Source organism: Lampetra fluviatilis, chromosome 25 (genome assembly GCF_964198595.1).
Source record: "Lampetra fluviatilis chromosome 25, kcLamFluv1.1, whole genome shotgun sequence".
Lineage (NCBI taxonomy): Eukaryota > Metazoa > Chordata > Hyperoartia > Petromyzontiformes > Petromyzontidae > Lampetra > Lampetra fluviatilis.
The window spans coordinates 12845962-12868775 of NC_136299.1; the positions used below are offsets into that span (position 1 = coordinate 12845962).

At 44.8% G+C, this 22814-nt stretch overlaps 1 long non-coding RNA gene across 1 annotated transcript; it reads left to right on the plus strand.

Annotated features, from left to right (window-relative positions):
• Nucleotides 1-17180: 17180 nt before the first annotated feature.
• On the plus strand, nucleotides 17181-22814 carry LOC144941919 (uncharacterized). The gene is made up of 4 exons (XR_013639292.1): nucleotides 17181-17508; nucleotides 18999-19063; nucleotides 19812-19852; nucleotides 22669-22814. It is a non-coding gene; the product is annotated as an uncharacterized LOC144941919 (long non-coding RNA).

The following is a 22814-nucleotide window of genomic DNA, read 5'->3' on the forward strand; positions in this document are numbered from 1 at the left end:
GTCTGCAAAGCCTCAGCACCTTTGGCGAAATGGATGTGGCTGGGTGCTCAGAGGCATCCCCAGGGCAGTGTTCTCGACTCTTCTGGATGAAATTCGATTTAAAGCTTTCGTGACTGCACTGATAACTGGAGTATTTTAATATAAGTAAATGATCAAACCTATGTATGACTTAAAGTGTATTTTATTGATGGGCTTTAGTATATGAAAGCAAATTCTAAATTATGTATGTGAAACATGTGTTTCAGTTTCTGCTGGAGTAGCAACATTGGAGCCTACAGCTCAAGACGTAAGTTTATCTTCACAATGTCATCGCTACACACTGCCGCAGTATAACGCTTAGCACGATAGACTTGCAATATAGAGGTTGCTGACTCGATTTCGTGGCACGGAAGTTGCAACAATGGGCTAGTTTCTGGTAAGTCTCCCCGATTGCGTCCACCCAGCAGGACTGTATAAATGGGTACAACCACGATCAGCTGTTCGGCATGCTTAGTGAGGTGGTAGTAATGTGCGGTTACTCTCACCTCTATCAAGACTTGTAGTGAGCATTGAAGAGTAGGCCAAATACCCTCTAGAGATACTCTTTGTGGATTCCTTTGGAGGTCCTTCCACCAGCAGTGGCATGAGCAAACAATTGCAGGACTGCACATTTACCATCACCAGTACTCTTGTGAAAATTTAAATTTACCCCTCTCCAATGTACACACACACACGACTTTCATTAACCCATGGTCCTAACTACCTCTTTCACAACCAATACCTCTTCTACAAAGATCCCACGTATAGCTTTAGCAGATTGTCGTGGCAAGTGCTGTCAGCGAACACCTATGAAGGCCGGGATGGCACATGAGGGGGTGGGTGGCCAGCACCACGCCCGACCGCCTTTGTCTCCCTCGTGGGGATGTTTACACATCACACCAGGTACTCGTTTGAGGCCGAGTTGACCTAGGAAAGGCCTAGGATAGGTTCAGATAAAAGTTTCACTCCCAATTTCTCATTCTAAACCACCACCCCCTCTACAACTCACTCTCACAGACCCAGTGACACGCACAGACACATAACTCTCACGCACCCAGTCACGCTTGCATGCGCACACACCTCTCACCCACGGTATACCTGTAGATACGGTGTACTGTAAGTCTGTGTGCCCATGTGTACATTTGCTTGTATGTCATAATTCCCTTTTTCGTGGCACGCTTCGACAATCCACCAAGTGGCATGACTTTTGAATTGAACACGCACGCTGCATATACATCCACACACACTGTGCAGCATGGACACGCACATATATATGACACCGAAGGAGCATGTGCTGTGAGCCATTTGTGTTCTGCAGGAGGAGAGCGTGGTGTACGTCACCTTGAGCCACGACACATCGGCCACACAAGCCACTCCACCTTGCCACGACGATGCTGTTGTGTATGCAAGCATCGTGCACCACTAGGACTTGTCAAACAAGCCATCCGAAAATGTTCATCAAGCATCCATGGCATTAAAATGAGCGAAAACGTAAGATCTGCTAATTCGGGTCTACTCGTCATTCCAAAGACCAGACCTTGTTGTTCTATTGGAGACGGAGATTTCTTTCAGCCACGCTTTGTGTGGAATCCCATTCCTTTGTTCATTATGGATTCTGCGTCTGTTACATTTTTTTTAAATCACGTCTTAAAACTCACCTCGTTGTACTATTGGCTTTCCCGGTAACTTTAGATTGGAACATCTATTTTGTTGTCTGATTGAATTACTCTGTAATTATTATAATTCACTTTATAGTTCTTCATTGTATTGGAATTTCGAGATAAGTCATTGATATTGTTAAAATAAGCTTTCTTTTTCGCTTAGATATTATCTAAACTTGTGCGTGTAGCTATTTTTACTCAGTGCCGGCCCGAGCCTCTTGGGGGCCCTAAGCAGAATTTGATTTGGGGGCCCCCCTCCCAACATCCGTGAGCCGTGACAAAGCAGCAGTTGTCGACAGAATTTTCTTGTCTTGAATCATTTATTCATTCATTCATTAATTCATTTATATCACTTGTTTAAGTTATTTAATTGTAAAAAAAAAAACGATTCGGGGGCCCCCTGGTGGCCAGGGGGCCCCAAGCAGCCGCTTAGTTCGCTTATGCCTCGGGCCGGCCCTGTTTTTACTGATACATATGGCGCTTTGAGATACTTCAAGATGAAAGGCGCTTTATAAAATAGCGGTTATTTGTGTTGTTTTGAGGAAGTGGCTCAAGGATCAGAGTGCTGAACTGGAACCGCTTACTTCCTGAGTCCGAATCCAGGCACCGTCTTTGGTGAAAACAAGATCTCGGTTTTGTTGGTTTACGGTTTCAGCCCGGTCTGCAGTGACTGCAAAAATATGGGCGACATTAAATGTGGTTCCGCACCTGCACAAGGCTAAACTGGTTTGGAGTGTGATGGACATTACTCTCATACGCAACGTGAGGGCGGTAACGCTTCCCTCTCTGCAGACCAGAGGTCACTTAGAAGAGGATCAGAGATTGCTGATCAACTTTAATACTCGTGGCCATCTGAGTGTTTCAGGTCCCGGGTGTGGATGGAAGCGGTGCTGCTGCTGCTGCTGTCAGGGGGTCCAACAAGTGAGATGCCTCCATTGAAGTCAGCGTGCTTCGTATTTGCATTTCTATTAAATATGTAATGCGAGGCATTTATACCAGATCACTTAAATGCTCTGATCCTTGTTCCGTTGGTCTGTCGGGTAGGTGAAGTTACACAACAGAGTTGCATCCTTCGTCTTGAGTCAAGTTACTCATTTCACGGACTAACTCAGAGGCAGCCAGACCTTCAAATATAATAACAAAGTGTCGCAATTATAAAAATGCATCTTCAACAGTATGTAACATATAATGCAGCTCTACAGTAACCTTAACGACCACATGAATGTAATATGTGTCGAGTGCTATGCATATTCTACTGGCGAGTCAGGTAACGATTGAAAGGGATTCTGATGCTCATTAAACTTGCTTCTCAAATCGTGCGTGCAAGAATCAATTATTTATGATTTTAGGCAAATGAACCTTATGGCGGGACCCCGGGGTCCCGAATAAACGGAAGTCAAACTCGTAATGCATGTATTTGTGGCGACTCTGTCCACCGCGCACATCAACGCCGCGACCCGCCCGGCGCGGATCGTTCAGCGCAGCGGCGAGGACGAATGCGCAGAAGAAGAAACAAAACTTTGATTGTAGAGCTCGTCGAGAGGAATAGGTCGCCATATCGTTCGCCTTCAACAGACATAAAATGACGTCGTAACGCAGTTTATGCGAGAGCCGGGGCTTAGGGGACCCCGGGGTCCCGCTATAAGGGTCATTAATGTCAGTGTTCATGAATGATATACAGGCCTAACATCACGTCAAGCTCGCGGGGCGAACAAAACTACAAGCGAGGACAGAAAAACGAGGAACAATACAAATGAGGTGATAGAAACGAGACCCTGAATCGAACCTGGACGCTGCTCTGGGGCAGGAAGTGAACCCAAACATGCCCCATGCTGGCAGAAGCTACTCATACAGCTCTGGCCAAAGACAGCCGTCGTCCTGTCACACCTCGGACGCTGCCGTCCGGTAAATAGCACGCGGGACTTGACATGGCAGTGGCTACCGGTGCCACATCGCTGGCGAAATAATAATAATAGGGCCGGCTTCCAGTCCGCCTTGAACTGACGCGCACGAGTCAACGAGCGGCTCCAGGCGACCTGCACCACGGCGACGTTCCAGCGACGTTCCAGCGACGTTCCCACGCCGACGGAGAGCAGCGCAGCGTGCTCGAGGAGGGTGGTGGTGGTGGTGGTGGTGTGCAGAGCGGCAGTGCTCACGTGACTACCCTGACGAGTTGGCTGTGTCGGGTGGTGGCGGGTTTAACGACACATTTATATATTTACGCGATTTTAGCTAACCCCCCAAAAAAACTCTTTTATGGATGACATTGGTCCTGGAAGCCGACTCGGTGTTAAAGAGCGTCGCAGCGGTGAGCGCTACGCTGCGCTAGGAACCCGACGACAGCGAAAATCGTCACCGGCCAACACCGGTGACGATTATCTCTACCGGTCCTGGGCCTCACCTATGTCGACTCAGCCTAAAATAAAAACGAGTACCTGGTGCGGTGTGTAAACATCGCCACTAGGGAGACAAAGGCGGCCGGGCGTGGCGCTGGCCACCCACCACGTCGTGCCGGCCTTCATAGATGCTACTCGCTAACGGCACTTGCCCCTCCAGTCTGTGACAGGCTATACGGGGGATCTTTGTTTTTGGTGCGACTTTGTGGCGCTCTCCGCTCGGAACGTCGCGGCCACGTCACGTGACGTCACACACCCAGTGGGCACGCGGAGGTGTCGAACGTAAATAATAAATTAATGTGCCGCGTCTGATGATGATGGCTGCACTGCAACTTTAATTAACATCGCATACACTGATTTCACAACCGCATAAATTATAATTAAATTGTGCAGCATTTGACACTAAGCAAATTTCACACATTACACGTAAATATTGTACTTAGCACAAAGCAGCATCATTCTAAGGGACTTGTGATCGTTTGCACTGTCGTTACGACGTTCTGTGCGCTATGAATATTCAGACAGCACGATATCATTACTGTTGTCTGGAACTTTGCAACTGTGTGCATTGTCGAACGCGAGCGCCATCCCGCGTGTGGTGCATTTGCTTGGTGTGGAACAGCGCAAACCCCTTGGCGGGCACTCTGTGAGCACGAGAGAGAGGAGTGGAACGCGGCCTGACCTCTATGCTAATGAGCTGCTTGTGACGTCACGAGGCCACAAGCACGCGGCTGCGTGACGCTGCGTGCCGGCGATTCGAGAAGTGTGGCAAGCAGCTGCAGTTGCGGTGGCGACAGTTTTACGAAGAGAAAAATTAGGGAACAAAAGTTTGGTCGCTCTAAAAGAGACGTGAAAAACCGTGAGGTTGGGCGAGTTCATTAAATCTCCCCCAGCACCACCGCCCCCACATCCCCCGTCCGTGTCCACACATCAGTTTCAATGCGTGCACAGCAGTCGACCGGCACGTAGCGTGTGGTGGGGCAGAGTGTGGATACCCCCAGCTCTTCCAGGATGGCCACTGTGTGTACTCGAGTAGGGGAGAGGCTCCCCAGGACGTTCACGTTAACTCCGTGGGCAGTGTCGACACTCGGCAACGATGTTTGGAGGGCAGCTGTGTTTGTGTGTGTGTTGACCGTCCCGACTGTCAGTGGGCTGGTGTATGGAGAGGAGGAGGCAACGACCCGATCAGGCATCGCTCATCACTGGCGTGGACAACCATGGCGAGGAATCTAACTCAGGTCGCCAGATGAATAGCACGGTGCGCTAATCACTCTGCCACTGCTCTCAAAATGCCTGTATGTGCCGTGCGATGATGGATGAACGTCGAGTGACGTACACAGTTATATTCAAGGCGCTTTTTCAATCCACTACTGGATTGAACATGGCCTCCTCGCGACTAGGGGTACTGATAAATTGTTAACCTAAGTTTTTTTTACGTGTTTACGGTTGCTTGACATGATAACATGTCACCTGTCCTGTTCATGTCACACTTACAAATCAGCAAACGGGTTTTATAAATAAAATGTATTATGAAACAAAAGGCAAAAACGATTATGTATATATAAGTACATAGTTTAGTCCTTATTCAGAGTCTACTCAGCGCTTCTTGGCTTGTCTGTTGTATTCATTAAATGGAGCATCTCTTGTCACTGTCCAGCAAGAGTCTGCAAGCATTGATGGGCTTCATTTGCCCTGATAGCGTTTCTCCATCGTCGCAATCTCCTGGTGACATCGCTCGCCATGCTCGTCACTCCGCAGTTCGGTGGGACAAGATCTCGATGAGAGTGAAAAAAATGTATCTTTAGTGACATGTAGCAACCAAGGCTTTTGTATGCCTTGAGGAGGTTTTCCACCAACTCCCTGTAGTTGTCTGCTTTGTTGTTTCCGAGAAAATGTTGCCACTAACTGGAAGGTTTCCATGCCGTCTTTGCCTTGCCACGCAGTGCACTGTCAAATGCATCATCTCGAAGAAGTTCACGAATCTGAGGACCAACAAAGACACCTTCCTTTATCTTAGCTTCACTTAACCTTGGACATTTTCCACGGAAGTACTTGAAAGCTGCTTGTGTTTTGTCCATGGATTTGACAAAGTTCTTCATCAGACCCAGCTTGATGTGTAAGGGTGGTAACAAATCTTCCTTGATTCAACAAGTGGTGGCTGCTGAACACTTTTCCTCCCAGGCTCCAATGGCTGTCGGAGTGGACAGTCGATCTTGATGTAGTGGGAATCTCTCGCACGACTATCCCATTCGCAGAGAAAACATCAGTACTTTGTGTATCCAGACTGCAGACCAAGCAAGAGAGCAACAACATTCAAATCGCCACAAAGCTGCCACTGATGTTGGTCATAGTTTATGCACCTCAAAAGTTATTTCCTGTTGTCATAGGTTTTCTTCATATGGACTGCATAACCAACTGGATTTTATGTCAAACCATTGCCAGTGTGCAGTAAAACAGCTTTAAGACTCATCTTCGATGAATCAATGAACAGTCTCCACTCATCTCGATCATGAACAATGTTGAGGGCTGCCATCACACTATCAATGTTGTTGAAGGCTACAAGATCACCTTCCATGAAGAAGAATGGCACAAGATGCTTTTGACAGTCACGGAACATGGAAACCCTAACATCACCTGCCATTAGATTCCACTGCTGCAGTCTGGAGTCCAAAAGCTCTGCCTTACTCTTGGGTAGTTCCAAATCCCTGACAAGGTCTTTCAGTTCACCTTGTGTTATGAGGTGTGGTTCAGAGGAGGAGGATGGGTGAACATCTGGGTCATGTGACCTTGATGGTTCAGGACTAGAGGTTTCATCCTCTTACTCGTCTGACTCAAGTGAGAATGGTTCTGGTGCATCTGGAAACGGCAGTCCTTCTCCGTGGGGTACTGGGAATATAGCTGATGGAATGTTTGGATAATGCACAGTCCACTTCTTCTTTGACAAACCTTTCCTAACTGGAGGCGCTATGCAGAAGTAACATTTGCTGATATGATCTGTTGGCTCTCTCCAAATCATTGATACTGAAAAAGGCAGAGATTTCCTTTTCCTGTTCAACCACTGGTAAAGATTTGTTGCACAAGTGTTGCAGCATTTGTGTGGGACCCACATTTAGTCCTGATTTCCAATTTTGCAACCAAAATAAAGGTGATAGGCTTTCTTAACCATAGTGGTTATACTGCACTTTTGTGATGCAAAAGTCACTTCACCACAAACATAGCAGAAGTTATCTGCTTTGTTCACACAAGTACGAGGCATCTCTGCTGACTTTGGTTAAACAGAAATGTGTCCCTTTTCAAAATCAAACACTGACAAATAAGAGAGCACAACACTGTAAGATTTCTAGAGCTGATATAGGGCAATTTGTTCATCAGAGGGATGTAAGCCTAGTTATGATTGTATAATCCATGTCTTCTAGGAATAACATGATTCAATTCATATCATGTATGATGCAATACTAGGTTCAGATAGTATCATTCATTGTTTTGCTAAAAAAGCAAGTACTGTCCAAACCCAGTCGTGGATTTATTAACAGATCCAGTCAAAGATGTATTTTAGTAATTTCTGGTTTAAATTGAGATCCCTTCCCTTTATAACTCACTTATTCTCTGCCATTCCCTAGTCAAGGGTCGTACATACTGATCCAGTCCCATTATGCCCATGCATTATGCAGGATCAACAGCACCACGGGGGGGCGCAAGGAACAACGTTAATAAAGGAAAGGAATGTTAATGATATGTAGCTGCATTTACCAAACAACCACGTAGAAAACCAAAGTAAAAACTACATAAAAAACTAAAATATAAACTGATACTTACTATACTCTACAATAAGCTGAGTTACTAACAACAAATAATAAATTACAATTCTACGTCGTAAGAAGTATATAATATACTTCCATCTAAACTTTATTCTCTTAGCATATACAGTACTATATACTGCCATAGATAAACCCAACATTAAATAATATACTGTATTGCTGTAAACAACCCTATACTTTATACATTTTAATATAACACTATGTATTATTCAACTCACCCTAATGTGTATCGAAATGGTTTATTACGTCCTTCCAATGATTGCTAAGCCTGAATCCATCTTCTCGGTTAAAATTGTCTCTGTGTTTGTATATGTGGATCGCCTCATGAACGAATCTCTCATGATAGCCAGATGGCTTGCAGAGAACCTCCGTCTTGGAGAAGTCAATGTCATGTGAGCCCACTGAGTTGTAACAGTGGTCTGCCACGGCTGAGGTGTTTGTCCTACCGTGTTTTAGATCAGCTTTATGTTCACGAATGCGGTCTGAGACGTGTCGTTTGGTTTCCCCAATGTAACTGCAACCGCATTCGTGAACATAAAGCTGATCTAAAACACGGTAGGACAAACACCTCAGCCGTGGCAGACCACTGTTACAACTCAGTGGGCTCACATGACATTGACTTCTCCAAGACGGAGGTTCTCTGCAAGCCATCTGGCTATCATGAGAGATTCGTTCATGAGGCGATCCACATATACAAACACAGAGACAATTTTAACCGAGAAGATGGATTCAGGCTTAGCAATCATTGGAAGGACGTAATAAACCATTTCGATACACATTAGGGTGAGTTGAATAATACATAGTGTTATATTAAAATGTATAAAGTATAGGGTTGTTTACAGCAATACAGTATATTATTTAATGTTGGGTTTATCTATGGCAGTATATAGTACTGTATATGCTAAGAGAATAAAGTTTAGATGGAAGTATATTATATACTTCTTACGACGTAGAATTGTAATTTATTATTTGTTGTTAGTAACTCAGCTTATTGTAGAGTATAGTAAGTATCAGTTTATATTTTAGTTTTTTATGTAGTTTTTACTTTGGTTTTCTACGTGGTTGTTTGGTAAATGCAGCTACATATCATTAACATTCCTTTCCTTTATTAACGTTGTTCCTTGCGCCCCCCCGTGGTGCTGTTGATCCTGCATAATGCATGGGCATAATGGGACTTTGAAACCCCTCCGCCCCCCCTCCTACGCATTGCCCATTGGTATGCTAAAATTCCTCTTCATATGCACATTCTTTTGTTAAGGCGCTCCTCCTCGCTACACCTATATAAGCTCCTAGCTTGATAATGTCTCATTCTTCGCCTGAGGACGGCTGCTTGCGTTGTGGCCGAAACGTCGTGAGAATTGTTTTATTATGTTTTATTTTTATTATTTTATTACTTCCCTTCTACGTGACTTTACCGAAAGAACCAAGAAGATGAATCCCTGCAGTCACGAAAGCTTTAAATCGAAATTGAACTACATTTATTTCGGAAGCATTTTGGCTGTAGACCAGTGTGTAGTGGGTTCTTCTGACGACAGAGACGTGGAGGTAGAGGCAACACTTATGTATTAACACTTCGTCCCCGTTACAGCTCATCACTGGAAGAGGTAATGACTTCTTCACCCGCTGCTCTCAAGGGAGGTATTCCCAGCCAACTCGCCTACTGTCCATCGAGACCTCGACTCTCCTCTCAAGGAGACTACCTGACCTGGCACAGGCAAGGCGCAGATCTCGACCACCAGCCACACGAGCCTCTGGGGTCACACCACTGGCTTGCTCTGCCCGGCCCTGACAAGGACAGCGGGTCAGAGGAACGTTAATGGTTCGCCATCTCGGCATCCTTAACTTGACGGCAAGATGCATGCGGCAATGTGAACATTTGCGATGTGTTGTTGTGTGTGTTGAGTGTGTGTTACGTAACAACACAAAAACGCGCTAGAAACGTACACAAACAAACATTCCTGCGGAGGGAGCTGGTAGGAACGTTGGGTTGCTCGGTCAATGGCCAGGGTCAACGGCGGCGTGCTGTGTTCTGCAAATATGGCCGACTGTGAGGGCGGGCACAAGCCGGCGTGAGTAGGTTAAACGTTGAGTTTTATAAGGGCACCACGGGGTGACTAGCCCCTCCCCACCCAACCCCACCCCTCCCACCCCCCACCCAGCCCCACCCTCCCCACTCAGCCCCTCCCCACCCTCCCCACCCAGCCCCTCCCCACCCTCCCCTCCCCACCCAGCCCCACCCTCCCCACCCAGCCCCTCCCTGCACGACGGACACAATAATCCCCTGTGGGCTGGTGTAACCAAGAGGTTCCTACCAGTAAAAACATTCGTGGTAAATTAGTCGCTCTCGCAGTCGACTCATTCACTCCTTCCAACAGGTGCAGCAGCACCCTCATGTCACGACTTGTCGATTCGGAGATAAAGAAAAATCTTAGCCGCGTAGAGTCGAAACATCACCCCCGTGTGTCGGAAAACAGACCTCGTTAGCTAAACCGCGTATAGCCGAAACACGCGTTAGGTTGGTCAATTTCTTCCTGTGTACATGTATATACTGCATATAAAACATATATGATACAATGTACATGTAAATGTTGAGCAGCAACATGGTATTCATTGAAAACATTTCACGAGTAAATGTTTTTTTTTTACTCACCAAAAGATGGTCAAAATCAAAGTTACCTCCACCGAGAGTTGGATCGTCATCATTCAGTGAGGGGGAGTGCGATGAGACGAATCTTGAAGTGCCAGCTGACTCGCCGAGATTCCACTCGCGACTGGAGACACCGACACCATCTGTGGCTCAGGTGATGTCGGGGTGGCGAACAACTCGGGTGCTCGCTATGGAATCATCAAAGATGAAGTTCCTTTATACCCGTCACGTTTCCCGAACATATTTACCCGTGGCACTTTTTTACTTCCCATTTCTCTAATCATTTGAAGCATAATTAAATAAATCAAGCTTGTACAGTACAGCGCCTGCCACGAAAACATCGTCCCCTTACTGACACGAATGCCGAAAGTCCTGATTTACAAATAAAGACTGGACTGAAGGGTAAGTCATCAAATTTGGAGATGAAAATGTATTAATCTATACATATTTGCCAAGGCAATTGACTTAAATACATTTTAAGTTTGCCATAACTATATGAAGAGACTTATTCAGGCAGACATTGACCTACATTCTTAAAATGTATAAACCTATATCGAATCCCTCTGCCCCTCACAATATTTGGGTATGTCGAATTGATTATTGTAATACCCTGTACGCTTGTTCAGCTGTGTTTCAACTGACATACTGTGTTGTTTGTCACTACGCACAAGAGCCCAAAACAGAGTGTGCCCATCGGGGAGGGGCAGCGCGAGCCACGTGCGATCAACAACAACCCCGAGGCCAGGTGTCCTTGGAAGTGGGCTCACTGTCCTCCTACTCTCATAGGGGCGACTATTGGGAACATTTCTACAAATATTTAGGCCCTAGGGGACTCCAATGGCTGGCAAACCTGTATACCAAAACCATGAAAACCGGATGCATCCACAAAGCATGGCGGGACGAGATGGCCATTGCAATACCCAAACCGGTCAAGCCAACCGACGATCTGGCAAGGCTATAGGGCGATATCACTCCTGTGCATGACCTATAAACTCCAGGGACGCACCATCCTGGACGTAGTTGCTGTGACCAAGTTTTGGCTTCTTGCAATGCACATTCAGGTCATAATCCAGAAGAAATCCAAGACCGGCACAGCCTTTGTGGACTTGTGATGGGCCTACACCACAGTCTGGATGTAGGGCTTGATGTTGAAGCTCGCAAGGACCATTCTTCACCTGGAAACAATAGGCCTGGTATGTGGGTGTATATGTGGGTGACCAAGCCAGCTCACCCCGATTCTTCAACAATGAATTGCCAAAAGGTTCAGTATTGGCGCAAATGCTCTTCATTGTCTATACGAGATGCACGCAGGTTGCAAAAATGTCTTTATGTGGATGACTTTTCCCTGGCAACGCAAGCAGACACTTTCAACGACATCGAATCCACTCTGAACCAAGATCTAAACACCATGGGAAAATATTTCCACAAATGGCGTCAGGCGAACCTACGCAGGTGGGGGGGGGGGGTGTAAAAAGTCCGCGTGCCTACAGGGAGGGGGGGAGGGGTCAAGTTTTGACAGATTTTTGCGTGCCTACTAAATGGATGGCCCCTTACGTTGTTTGCGTTGTTGATTAAAACAAATCTTTCTAGTTTTAAAACAAACGTTATTATCTTCATTCATTAATTTTTCAAAACTTCAACCGTTAGTGGTTTAATAAAATTTGTTTTTCATTATCTTGAGACCTCCTTTGCCAGTAGCAAAATATAATAATAGGGTTTTTACCCATTTATCTGGCACAAAACTGACACCTTTTTACAAGGGATCGTGTTTGCATTAACCACAATACCTGCAGTCAAAATGCAAACAAAAAACAGCATTTCGACTGCAAATATTGTGGTTAATGCAAACATGATCCCTTGTAAAAAGGTGTCAGTTTTATGCCAGATAAAAGGGTTTAAAACTTTATTAAATGTGTATTTCGTGAAGGAATTCGTGGAAGGTGTTATTATACAAGCTCATTTATGCCATGGTGGTGAGATGTTAACTATCTCGCCTGGTATGCAAGAGGTCGTGGGTACAATCCCAAGCCTGACGCCTGTATATTCGGAGTCTGCATGATGTCCACGTCCTCCGGTTTTCCCTCCACAATTAGCAACATGCGTTGAGTATTTGTGTGCTATACAAATCCACGTAATAAGCCACTGCGTTAAGCTATCATCTAAAGAGCTGTATACTGTAGCTCAGTGAGCCTTACCTGGTAATATGAAGAAGTGTTATAGTAAATTTATAAACAGGAAGTAAATCCCCGGATGTTTAACGAGTTCCTGAATGTATCGAGTATAAATGAACAGAGCCCCTTGGTAGTTCCACATTATGCAACGATACTATTCACCGTTGGGTTCGAGACGGTGTTTGGTTATCTGCAGTCAAATGAGAAGCAAGCTTTGAGACTCTTACCTATTGACAAAATGATTATTATTCAACTTTTGTTCACAATCACTTTTATGCTGACCCTTTTCGGTAAGTGGAAACATATTTACTTTTTAATACTTGTGTCTTGTTTTAATACTACGTTCCCTGTAAACATGCAAAGTTGGGCAAACATTGGTTGCTGTTGGGCAAATGTTCATCCGTCAACCAAAGTTGCTCGTTGACTAAATTGTAATTTGTTTTGCGTTATATTTGATGCATCTTCTATTCTGATTGTATATACAAAGAGCATGCATTAACAAATTGCAGAATATAACAAATATAACTCTTATTAAAGCATCAGTTTATATAAAATTAAACGACACAAAATGTATACACGGCAATATGTCAATGTACTCTTTTACTGTAACGATATCTGTTTCAAATAAACCTTCAGCGAGGCTCAAAGCAGATTGAATGTATTAATTGTTGTATCCATGGGGTAAAGTGGTGGTGCTGTAATTAGCGCACTACACTATGGAGCAGGGGACCTACTGTAAGTTCGATACCTGACCACTGCTAACATTAGGTCACATTTTCTCTCAACAAAAACAAATGTAACATGTGTAAGATCCAACACAAACACCTTCCCTCTGTACATTGAATAACACGTACAGAGGCGCAGCCACGCAGTGGCGAATGGCCTAACCACGGTGCTTGTGCCAGGCTAGATGCACTTTTAGACCACGTTAATGATCGAAGGCTTGCTGGCTGGAGGTGACGGGACAGACCCAGGTGCCATGGGTTGACTGAGATGACTGGCAGATGCACCGCCTGTGCCCGGCGCTCGATTATTGTAAGCGTCGCTCCTCTGCCCTCCACTCTTGCTGGAGCAGGGGCAGTTTCTTCATTAGGGCGATTGGGCGACGCACCACCAATCTCATTCAACCACAGTTACGCTAGGCGTTACTGTGCCTCTGCATATAGTCCAATCAGCGTCATGTCACGTTCTGTGGAGTACCGCCTCTTTTTGGGCGATTTCACTCCGGCTGAGAATCGCCCCGAGTGGCCCCATAGACTTACATTCAAAGATGTTTTTTTTTCGAACGGCGGGCGCTGCAATGCATTCTCTATGGCTTCCGGGAGGGCTCGCACTAACGTGCTTACGTCATCATACGTAAGCACGTTTCAGTCAACAATATTATTTGTCGCCACCTAGTGGAATCTTTAATAAAAAAAAACTGAGTGGATTGTAATAATAGTGAGTATAGAAACAAACAAGACGTATTGTTAAGAGTCACTTTATTTTTCCATTAATATTAAAGAAGTGAAGTTGCCTTTACATGCTTAAGCTGTTAATTTATCCATTGCATGGGTGGACCTTATCCTTATCAATCATCCAGACATTTTCCCCCCCTGAGAGATTTTGCAGGAGCCGCCACTGTGCTGGAGTACCTCTAAGGCGACGACCTCTAACTGCCTAGTAGCGTCCTTTGTGAGCCTCCTCCTGCCTAAAGGCCGGCCTTAACACCGCTCGTGTCAGTCATCAACAAGTCCACTCAACTCCATATCCTCCTGTACCCCATCAGCTCATCTCTTCTCTTGCCCGTATCGTGCCCGTTTAGTCCCTCTATCCAGCCAAACAAAAGCTCGTGAACATGCAGTGGCTGGGAATGCGGGCTGCATGCCGCAGCCAACGCAGCCTTACCTGCCGGAGAAGCTCACCGATGGGACAACATCCAGATTATTTCAAGGATTTGTGAGGTCCTCACACAATCCAGCCTAGTTAAACCCATGATACAGCCTGGTTGAACCCACGATGGATCCTTGGCAGGCCAGTCTGAATGGTTCTAACCGGTGCAGATGTTCAATAAGAGGAGTCCACATTTCGCATGCATAGATGAGTGAGGGCATAACTGTGGCCAAGAAGACCCGATGCTGCGTGAGCTTCGAAAGGCCAGATTCCACATTGTTAGGCTGCGAATGAAAAGAGAATGCCACTCGACCCATTCGGAGTGGGTGACGAGGACCCCGATTGTGTTTAGAAAAAAACCTGCACCACGATTTTCTTGGAGCCTGTGTGAATCACTGCTTGGCGGATTCCAAGCAGATGATTTCCCGTGCTCAGGCCCCAGATGTGGCCCCAGATGTAATTCGGGTTCGCTGTTTTATTGACGACCTCGTTTCGTATTGTTTCTCGTTTTTTGTCTCGCTTCTACAGTTTTGTTCGCGCCTTTTGCTGTAATAGAAACAGTCATACACTTAGTAAATACTTACAATTGCATAAATCACACCATCAATTCTAATACATACGATTTTAAGCACCTGTTATGAGCATAATACATTTTAATTGCTACTTGCCACGTCAGTATAGTAACCATAGTACTGTACATCAATTACATTGCTACTGTAGTTTTAATTATTATACTGTAGAGCTGCATAATATATATTACATACTGTTTAAAATGTCTTTTTATGATTAAGATATATAATACTTTTTTAAAATTAATCTTTGAAGGTCTGGCTGCCTCTGAGTTCAACTGTCAAAGAAAGGAAAATTGGTCCATTTGCGTTCCGAAGTCAGTCACTGGACTCAAGACGAAGGAGGCCACTCTGTGGTGTAACTTCACCTACCCGTCAAGCGCACGGAACTTTGCTAAAAAGATTCAAGTGATCTGGAAGCAAACAAATGTGTTTGAGAGAAATGCCTCATATTACATCTTTAACAGAACTACAAATACAACGCGCGCCGACTTCAGCGGCCGCGTGTCACTTGTTGGAGACCCTGAACACAGCAGCACCGCTTCCATCCAAATCCGGGACCTGAAATACTCAGATAGCGACGATTATTACTGTCGGTTTGAAATTGAAGATCAGTACGAAACACAACATGCGATCCATCTTGAAGTGCACTGTGAGTTGAGTCTAAAAAAAAAATTGTTTTGTTGTCAATGTTGAAAGTGAATAGTTATTGCGTGATGCCCGTCGGGTGTGTGTATGTATGTCTGTATATGTGTGTATATGTATGTATGTATATGTGTGTATATGTATATGTATGTATATGTGTGTATATGTGTGTATATGTGTGTATATGCAGTAGATCCGATGTGTTTTAGGGTTGTAATGCATTTTGCTTGGCATGGTGTCTGACTTTTCCTCCGTGTTGGAGACTATGGAGCAAAACGTCGGACATCGTGCCAAACAAGACACGACACGACCCCAAAACACATGAGGAGTGCTATCACTCGTGCCAGTCGACACAGAGTAATCGCAGGTGTTGTAACACATGATGCCATCACTCGTGCCAGCCGACAGAGTAATCGCAGGTGTTGTAACACATGATGCCGTCACTCGTGCCAGCCGACAGAGTAATCGCAGGTGTTGTAACACATGATGCTCGCGGGCTATTTGCATGATTGTGGGTCACGATTCGATGGCAGCATTGACTTCTTTTCTCTTCTTATTACTGTCTGAACTGTGAAATCTCATTTGCTGCATTAGCCAAAAGATAACATTTGCGTACCTATTAAATAAGTTAGTATTTGCACGGTTTTATGCTTTTGTGATTGTATGAATTGAAGTAAAATTTTCATTACATGCTTAATTATCAGAAATGTACTACTATATTTACCCAAGATTGTCAGTGTGTAACGCGCGTGACGTCACTCCACGTTGAGCAGCCCCCCTCATTAATAATCATGAACAGGTTACGTCCTCCACATGGACCCGCCCCTGATTAATAATCATGAGCGGGTGACGTCACTCCGCATGGAGAACCCCCCCTCATTAATAATAATTAGCGGGTGACGTCACTCCACGTGGGGGGTGGGGGGCGAAGCGCCTCCTCCCCCCCTCCTTGGCGTCAACTCACAACCCTCACTACAAAGGCAGAACCCTCACGTCACGTGGTCTCCGTCACGCTGTTGAGACATCGAAGTAAAAAGGACGTCGTGATGAACAAGGGATTATCACCTTCACATGAAATAGGTCTGTGCCACCGCGGCCTTACTAATGATGAACAAGGGATTATAACCTTCACATGAAATAGGTCTGTGTCACCGCGCCCTTACTAATTGCACACGAATGGATGCAAGGAATATATCACGTCGCAGTCTGCTGTTCGCTTTCAAGTTTCAGAATTACTGCAATACATTATACACCCGTCATTGGACGGGCAAAATGCTAGTTCATAATATGCATGCTTTTAAGTTGATTTATTTTCTGATTCAGCCATTCCTCAAGTTTGGAATTTGACAAAAGTGGACGTCACCGATCCTGTCAATTCGTCCATCTTCTGGTGCACGGTGGAGGGAAAACCAAAACCGAACATCACGTGGGATGTGCCGCCTGAAGTCGCACGCCCATTAGACGCCGAGGTGGCGGATGATGCAGGTTCTGGACCGAATCGTTACAGCAGCAGGCTGATAATTTGTGGGGAGCTGCCCCCCGGAGGCTACACCTGCCGAGCGATCAACCAGCATGGGGAAGACAGCACATCTCACGACGTGGAGCCAGCTCCGACAAATGCGAGCGCAATTTTCATCGGAGCAAGCGCAGCGATCGTCTTTCTGTGCGCACTCTCCGCACTCATCACGTTCTGGCGCTGGCGAATACAAAGGTTAGTACCGCCCTTGGATTACTATGACAATAATGACCCTTCTTCTTGGTTCTTTCGGTAAAGTCACGTAGAAGGGAAGTAATAAAATAATAAAAATAAAACATAATAAAATAATTCTCACGACGTTTCGGCCACAACGCAAGCAGCCGTCCTCATTCTTCACCTGAGGACGGCTGCTTGCGTTGTGGCTGAAACGTCGTGAGAATTATTTAATTATGTTTTATTATTTTATTACTTCCCTTCTACGTGACTTTACCGAAAGAACCAAGAACATGAATCCCTGCAGTCACGAAAGCTTTAAATCGAAATAATGACGCTTTATCTAAAGTTAATGTTTCAGCAACTTAGTTATTAATTGTAATAGTATCCGTCTAAATATAATAGGCCTGAGTTGATGTGCACTTCAGGGAATGTATTATTTAACCTTCAGACGTGTTTGTGCAATATTTTCGATTTCTCATTTGAAACTGGTATTTTTTTGTTCTAATTTCTATTCACTTGATTTGTTTTTAATTTTATTTATTTTGCTTTCTTAATGGATTTGTTTCGCGTTCTTGAGTTTGGTGACCCATGTCTCTTAACTTCTTCATGTATGTACTGTATGTTGAACTTCCTTCATCGGACCCTAAACAAAATCAATTTGAACTTGGCAAGACTGCATTGCACAAGTTTGGAAAAGAAAAACTACAAAGTACAAAATGTCGGATATCCGCCCCTGTCAATGAACCACTCACAGCCAAAGCAGTGACATTGCATGATGTAACCGTCATTACCTATCGAGTACCGCATATCTGACCCATCCACATATCCACCTCTACCTCAGTCCCCACCGAGCCAGATATGTAACGTTCTATAATACTATGGATTTAAAGGGATAGTAGGTTTTGTATTGGATTCATGCAGTGCTTCATCTTTATCCATCTGTATATCAATTTGTCAACTTTTACTATCAATGCAATTTTACTGTCGAATACGTTTGATTACAGCGATTCAAATGGCCGTGATTAAAATACACGGTGTGTGTACATCGTGGGCAGTGGTGCCGCGGTGGCTATATTTGGCTATATTTTATGACAATGTTCAAAATAAAACCTTGAGAATGCATCAGGCTGTCTCTGCTATATCACGTGGAATGACAGTGAATGGAAGCGCTCAACTGTTCTCTTTATCTGTGGTGTGGGTTGCTGCAGTATAGCAGACTTATTGTCAAAGGTTCATGTCACAGTTCTCTAGCCAGTCCAGGCCCTCTGGCGTGAGGCTGCGGATGGCTTCTCCCTCCTCCGAATGAGCGGGAGGCACATTCATCGGCGAGGTGGTCAATCGTCTGTGCACAGAGGGTGGGGGGGGGCTGCTTTTAATCTTCCACTTATGGGGGGAGATAAGTGCAGCGACATTGAGGCTCTATTCATCGTGTACCGCAATTAGAATGTACATGTTGAACGAGTTATTTACAGAGAACAAGATGGATTTACACGATTCATACATTTCAGGAAGAGCAACGGGGAAGTGAATCAAGAGCTGACGAAAGAACACATATACGAAAACACGAGTGCTGGTTAGTGTAACCTTTATGATTCATCGAATGATTGTGATATATGTGAGATGTACTTCTGCTTTAGTTTGAGTCATCAGAGTTCTGATTTAAGCAACACACGTGCTTGTTCTGGTAGGTGGAAGTCAATGGGAAAATTCTGATACAAACCCAGCACTTTAAAAATAAGCACAACTGGCCTTGCTCCAAATGGGTGCATTTATACCATGGCCGTTTCTGCAGTCTTCAGCCACCCTGCATAATAAGTACTGTACTGTAGAGCCCACTGTGATATTGATATTCAGTTAAATTGTTATCATGAGCATCAACTCTAGCTGTTTTCCTATTCTTTGACAGTGACCATGGTTTTCATTTGTACGCCTTAGCAAGCGAAATGCATTGATTGAAAATTGAACCTGAAAAGCAATATATCAATGGACCTCAAACATAATGTTTACAAACATTGCCGAAATTACCTACCTGCTACGACCTACGGTTCAGAAACATGGGACACTGAGAAAGGAAATAATTGCTGTGAATATGATCAAGTGTTAAACAGTATACCTATAAGCAGAAATGTCATCATGAAAAACCAATAATAGATAATGACTTCAACTTCCATGAAACAACTCTAGAGGCATTTAGAATGAAAACGTTGAGTCTAAAATCGTTAACTTACATTGAATGAAGACACATACAGAACTGCAATATACATGTATATGTTTAACTGTTAAATTGTGCACAATAAATAACATTGTGGTTTAATTTCCAGACAAGTCTGGCGCAGGGCAATGTGAGAGCTCAAGTCCAAATGTAAGTAAATGAAATGAAACAAATTGTCAAGTGTTGACATACTGGAACCACATCCCCCAAAAAGGCATTGAAAAATAATACGAAAACACATTTGAAAGTAAGTACAGTCGACCGTCCACATCGCGGGGGTTTGGGGGGCGCAGGCCCCCCGCGATCTGGAAAAACCGCGTAATTTTTTAGTAGTTTAGGGCACTAAAACGGCACAAAAAGAAACGAGAAACGCGAGATACAAAGATCACTGCGAGACATCACTGTGAGATATCACGTGACAGGCTGCTGTCAACACGCTGGCGTCCTCCAAGCCAGCGCGGAGAACCGCAGTTCCTTTCGCAAACTATTTACACATTTCGATTTAAAGCTTTCGTGACTGCAGGGATTCATCTTCTTGGTTCTTTCGGTAAAGTCACGTAGAAGGGAAGCAATAAAATAATAAAAATAAATCAAATAAAATAATTCTCACGACGTTTCGGCCACAACGCAAGCAGCCGTCCTCAGGTGAAGACCAGGTCTGTCGGGGAGACAGTCTCCCCGACAGACCTGGGAGACTGTCTCCCCGTCAGACCTGGTCTTCACCTGAGGACGGCCGAAACGTCGTGAGAATTATTTTATTTGTTTTATTTTTATTATTTTATTACTTCCGTATTTACACATTATTACTTTAAAAAAGTGTATATATATGGTATTAAAATATAAAATACATTAATGTTATACAGTACTGTACATATATTTTATGCATTTATGAGTTACTAACCTGTGTGTGTGTCGTCTGCTGGTCTTCCCGTGTCGTCTGCGGCTTTCACAAACTCACAAAAAATTCCCATTTAATTTCTTATGCCGACCCCGCGGTATATCTAAACCGCGATGGGGAAGGTCGCGATTCAGAAGTGTCGAATGCAGTAGTACCTCTAAAGCTATAATAAATGCCAAATGTATCACATTCTCCTCCTTTATAACTATGAAAATAATTCTGAAAAGTTAAGCGACTGCAATTTAAAAATGTATGATGGCATAATTATCCAAACGACATGTGCATAATTGCTGAAATATCCGTATGGCTTCGACTTCAAATATACCATTTCCTGTAGCTCAATGTTGTAGCATTAAACAAAAAAAGTTTATGTCAAAAATGCCACAAACCGGGTGTTCTCGTGACCACGGTTCTCACCTGATATAACCACGTTGCCCTCAGTTTAACACGTAGTAGGCTTTCGCGACCAATAACATCCATCATAGAGGTTTTTTTGAGTTAGTTGGCGTAAATATATAAATGTGTTGTTAAACCCGCCACCACCCGACACAGCCAACTAGTAAGGTTCGTCACATAAACAGAACGTGCCAATTCGTCACTAGTACAGCACTAGTGTATAGTGTAGTGTATAGTGTAATATACTAGTAGAGCACTAGTGTATAGTGTAGTGTATAGTGTAATATACTAGTACAGCACACCCGTGTGTTGGAGAGCCAAGCCACGACATTTACAATCTGAGCACGACGTGTCGCCAGTAATTATATTTACGCGACGATCTAAACAACAAAAACCCTGTGTTATGGATGATATTGGTCGCGAGAGCCTGCCACGTGTTAAACTCATTAAGAGTTTGTACCAAAACAAAGAGACTTGACTCATCACGTAGTCGTTTTATTTCTCAAAATCATTTAGGCCACTGATTTCTCAACCTTGTTTTTTTATCCCACGGCACACATTTGAGCTTGCTCGGTTCTCGCGATGTCCGGGCGTGTGGGTGGCAATGCAGAAGTGGAGGGGGGGGGCTGGCGGCCGTGCGCCGTTACTGCAGAGAGGAATTAGATGGGGGGTGGGGGGGCCACTGAACGGCACGGAGGGGAGTTCGTCTGGCCTCGCTTGTGGAATGCCACGGGGCCTTGCCGCGGCAGACTACAGTGTGCCGCGGCACGCCAGTTGCGAAGCGCTGCTCAGCGCCTGTGGTTTCCCGTCTGTCGCATGCAGACCCCCGGTGGTTTGCAAGTGCATGGTAGCTGTGGTCTGCGGAATTATTGCGTTGTTTTACTTCTCCACAAAGCACCACATTCGCTGGCCCATGAACATATGTTTTGACGGTGAACCAAAAGAGGTTAGGAACCATTGCACTAGTTCTTCCATTGATGTTGCCATACAAGGAGGGTGTTTAAGCTGTGGGCCACATTGCAATTAATTTATTCTGTGGTATAATGTGAAATTGTCTCCACGGATGTGATATGATTCATGTATACATCTGAGTGATTTGACGTCTACGCACACATGCCAGACATCAGCGGGGAGGCAGGGCGATGTCGTGGTAACACTCGTGCCTCAGCAAGCACTCTTTAGGTTCAATACCCAACTCGTGCAACTTTGCGAGGAATTTGTATGTAATCCCTGTTCTGCATGGTTTCCTCCCAAAGTAAAAAACAACAACAACAACAACAACAATGTAACTGGTATTGGCCAAACATGGTTGGCTACGTACGGTTAAAAAGAAGTTCAACAGCCATCCCAATGCTGAAAATCACCTGAAAATTACAGACACGGCAGCAACATCGCCCCCTATTGCGAGAACAATGCAGGATACACGTACACATAGTCTTGCTGGGCAAACAAGCGTACATGGTGAGCCCTAATTTAGATACTTTTTATAGATGGAAAGGTAAAAATGTGGATGCTAAAAAATTAAGTTATTTCCTGCTGAAATGAGCTTCCAGTTAGTCCGCAGCTGTTGTCAATCGCCCTGAGCCACTGGTGGACATTCCAGCACAGTGCAGTGGAGTGGATGGAGTCGATTTGTTTGTACTGATTCCGAACGTGTTTCTCCGTCTTGCAGGTGGACGATGGCGATGTGACATATGCCGCGGTGATTGTGGGCGCAGACGCGCGCAGAGAAGCTCCAACCAGCCAGGATCACGACGTCGTCTACGCCTCCATTGTGGCGTAGCAGCAGCAGTCTTTAGATAAGAGCGTGCGGTTCAT